The sequence below is a fragment of the Oryx dammah genome, unplaced genomic scaffold (genome assembly GCF_014754425.2).
Source record: "Oryx dammah isolate SB20612 unplaced genomic scaffold, SCBI_Odam_1.1 HiC_scaffold_17, whole genome shotgun sequence".
Classification (NCBI taxonomy): domain Eukaryota; kingdom Metazoa; phylum Chordata; class Mammalia; order Artiodactyla; family Bovidae; genus Oryx; species Oryx dammah.
In genome coordinates, this window is record NW_024070201.1 from 53701215 (window position 1) to 53705592 (window position 4378).

Below are 4378 nucleotides of genomic sequence, written 5' to 3' on the forward strand. Positions count from 1 at the left end.
AGTCGCTCAGTTGTGTCTGACTCTTTGTGACCCCAGGAACTGGAGCCTACAAGTCTCCTCTGCCCATGGAATTTTCCAGGCAAGAGTACTGGAGTGGGTTGCCATTTCCTTCTCCAGGGGATCTTCCCCACCCAAGGATTAAACCTGGGTTTCCCGCATTGCAGGCAGACGCTTTACCGTCTGAGCCGCTGGGGAAGCCCACTCTTTGCAACCCTATGGACTATAGCCCACTAGGCTCCTCTCCCCATGGGGATTCTCCAGGCAAGTATACTGGAGTGGGTTGCCATGCCCTCCTCCAGGGAACCTTTCCGATCCAGGCATTGAATTTGGGTCTCCTGTGTCTCCTGCATTGCAGGTGGATTCTTTACCACTGAGACAGCAGGGAAGCCCAGTTTATTTGCTTATTTTATACATAACAGTTGTACTGTTAGGAAAAGTACACTGATTGAAACAGCCCACCCTAGCCAGGCACCATAGTAACCATTTGCATGAGTTGTTTTATGATAGGAGATCCTGATAAGGAATACGGAACTAATAAGCCACCACCAACTGGAAGAGTTCAGGAAAGGTCGAAAGGAGACACTGCGTGTCCATCCACTTCCCAGAATCCCTCTCACTAGCATCCATCTTGGCTGAGCGATGCGTGCGCCACCAGGAATGACTCTGAATTAGAATGATTGGCCAAAGACCACCTGGAAACTAACCCCATCATCATAAAACCTGAGACTGCGAGCCACGCAGCAGAGCAGTTCTCCTGGGTTCCCTTACCCTCCTGCTCTCCACCCGGGTGTCCTTTCCCAGTAAAATCTCTTGCTTTGTCAGCACACGTGTCTCCTTGGACAATTCATTTCCGAGTGTTAGACAAGAGCCCAGTTTCGGGCCCTGGAAGGGGCCCCCCTTCCTGCAACAGTACCTCTTGATCCTACGCCCTCTGCTTCCCTCTCCCCACTGGTAAACACGAGTTTGCTGTCTATATTGAACCTGAATAATGTTTAAATTGAAATGACTTCTTTAAAAAGAGGAGGATGAATTGTTCTGCTGGCTTTATCTGCTAGGTATACTTCTTAAATGCAATGCTAGTCTGACACTGAACACTGAGTGTCTTTGGCTTCATAAGGACTCCACTGCCTGCTTGCTATGGATGTACAAGGCTGTGTTAAGGACTTTAAGGATGAAGAAACTGAGGGTCTGAGGTGGTGGGTGCTTTGCCCCTAGGCACAGAACTAAGAGATGTCAGAGCATGGACACAAATGCAGCTGGGTCCGACTTTCTAGCCTGAGGTCTTTGTCTTGCTGCTCAGATGGCTCTCCTTTGATCGGCCGCTGACCCTAGCTCAATCCTGCCCCCTCACACTTCCTGTTCCCCTCCCATCCCCCTTGTTGTCCACAGGGCCAGGCCTTGCCTCAGGGCCCAGCTGAACCTGTACCCTCTCCAGCTCCTGTTATATCAGCCTCTAGAGACATCGCCCCCTGCGTCCTCAGTGAGAAGGAGAGAAAGCTTTTTGCATCCTGACACTCTCCAGACAGCCAGGCCCCAGAGCTTGCAGCCAAGTGGAACCCCTCCGGGTGCCCCCAGCCTGGGCTCCGGGTGCGCTCCCCGTCACAGCCCAGGAATGTGGGCATCCGAGTATCAGCAGCAGACACGCTGGCTGTCAGCCGAGCCAGGGGCCCTGATAACTGACAGGAGCTGAAAGAACCATTAGAGAGGAAGGCTGGGTCCAAGGGGCACATTTCAGGGTTGCTGGGCTGCACAGAACAGCACAAAGCAGCCAGGGCTGGCAGCCTCAGAGAAGCCATTGCCTAACAGGCCTCAGTTTCCCCATCTGTAGAATAGGGATGATATTTCCTTTTTTTAAAAAAATTCATTTTATTTATGTATTTGTTTTTGGCCATGCTGGGTCTTCATGGCTGCTGAGGCATTTCTCTAGCTGCGGTGAGCAGGCTTCTTATTGCGTGGCTTCTCTTTTTGCTGAGCACAAGATCCAGGGCATATGGGCTTCAATAGTTGTGGTGGGAGGGCTCTAGAGCAGAGGCTCAGTAGTTGTGGCACATGGGTTTAGTTGCTCCGCAGCCTGTGAGATCCTCCCAGACCAGGGATCAAGCCCCTGTCTCCTGAACTAGCAGGCGGATTCATTATCACTGAACCACCAGGGAAGCCCCAGAATACTTCTTGACCTGCCTGCCTCACCAGGCAGCTGTAAGAAAATGAATGTGATTGATTATACCACCCGATTTTATTGCCTACTCCAGCCCGTCTCAGAGAACCACAGGGGAAACTGAGGCCCGAAGAGGGCAGCTCACACCTGGGGCTGTTAATAGAGCCAGGCTCAGCCTCCAGGTCCCTGTTTCCCCAACCAAAGCTCTTCTCCCTATTCTCAGTCCCTTCTGTCCTGAACGCACTCAGGTAGAAAGGATAACTTCCTGCACGGGGGACCGGGATGAAGCAGAGCTAGTCCAAGGACCTGGTACGAGGCCAGGGGAGCCGGGCTCCAGGCTTAGGTTGTCATTGACTTAATGTGAGAAACCGGGACAGGATTTCTCCTCTCAAGGCCATTCTCTATTATAACGTGGGGGCATCACCATCAAGAGCACTTCTTAGACTTGTGTGTGCTAGTGAATCGCTGGGATCTTGTTAATAGGCAGATTCTGATTCAGCAGGTCTGGGGCAGGGCCTCAGAGATGCCATTTCTAACAAACTTCCACAGTCTGCTGATGCTGCTGGCCGTCAGACCACTTTTCTTCTTCTTCAGCTAAGACAGCAAAGGAAATGATTTACTGTACACGTTACATGCAGCCACAACTGACAAGAAAACTAGTCCATAATATCACAAGTCCAGGGCAAAGGACCAAAAAGAACTGCTTTGATACAAGCATGGTGAGTCTCTCAAAGGTGGTCAAGGCAATCAGAATGGCCGTAGATGTTCCAGATAGATATTCCACTGAGACAAGTTCTAGAGGGCAGACATGCAGTTGAATAATTTGTACCAGCGTCCCTGGCCTCTAGCTTTCACTGTTTCTGCTTCTGTGGCTTCCATGGTGTACGAGTTTACTTGGACCTCTGCCTCATCTTTCTTCTTTTGCGCTTCAGCCTGCACATTCACTTCTTCCTCCATTTTGCTCGTAAGGTACGGAGGTTTCTCCAAAAAAAGCCATTGGAACACTTTTTAATAACAAGAGCCTGAAGGAGCCCTAACGGCTTCTGGTATGGCCTTTGGTAAGTGTCTGGGGCTCTGGGATGTCTCCTTCCCTTCACCCCAGCAAACCCCCACCCCCAGGCTGTCCAGAGGTTCCTGACACTCTGCCCAGGGAGCACTCCTCTCTTCTCTGAGGCTCTTCCCTCCATCCACTCCTGCTTCACCTTCAGAAGCAAGAAGTCTCAAGTTGTTCCTTCCTCCAGCTGGGACTTGCCTCATGAAGACCCTCCTCCAGCCTTTCATAGGAGTCAGAGCCCCGTCTCTGTTGAGGATGTGAGGAGCTTGTTACACAGCTTCCCAGCTCCATGGGGAAGGCTGGGAACCCTTACAGAACAGACTCCCAGGAGCCCCTCGTCCCGAGGCCTGGTTCTTGTCTCTGGAGTGGGGCCACCTGGGCTTTCCTGCCCTCAACACCCGCCCAACAGCAGCAACTTCTGCAGTAAGATTTATGTGATGCCATTGGGGTTTTTTTTTTTAAAAGAAAAAAACAGGGTGTGTGTTAAGAAGGAAGGAAGAAACCCAACATTTATTAAGGTCCTATTGTGTGGCAGGCATATTCACAAACATCTCTTCCTCCCAACCCTTGGCCCTGGAAGGCACTTGCCTGAAGGTCATGGTGAGGATGGAAAAAATATGAAGCCTGTGAAACTCCTGAGTGACTTGTCAGCAGTTTGAGGAGTGGATAGAGGCCAGCCTGGTTTCAGAGCACAAAGAAAGAGGAGGCTGGAGCAGGCAGAGGAGGGGCATCCAGCGCTGGTGGGGCCTGCTGATCACCGACAGAGTGGAACTTCTGTCTATGAGCAGTGGGAGCTGGTTAGGATTAGGCAGATTTGGGGCCAGGCTGGTGGGCGGCCGTCTATGGGGTCGCACAGAGTCAGACACGACTGAAGCGACTTAGCAGCAGCAGACTGGGTCTCCAGAAGGACAGTGTGGCCAGAGTGGAGATGTGTGGAGGGGCACTGCTACACGTGGGGCACTGCTATACGAGGAGGTCCTTTCCCGCCCTGGGATCTTGAACTGCACAGGCTGTGTACCGGTTGTTTGTCTACATCCTAAGTATCCCTATGGCACGTTCATGTCCACAGCCCGAGTTCCCTGTCAAAATCCCCAGGAGGGGGCAGCACAGACCTCAGTCTCCCCTTTGGGAGACAAGGTCCGAGGGCCGCCAAAGGCTTCCCCGAGAGC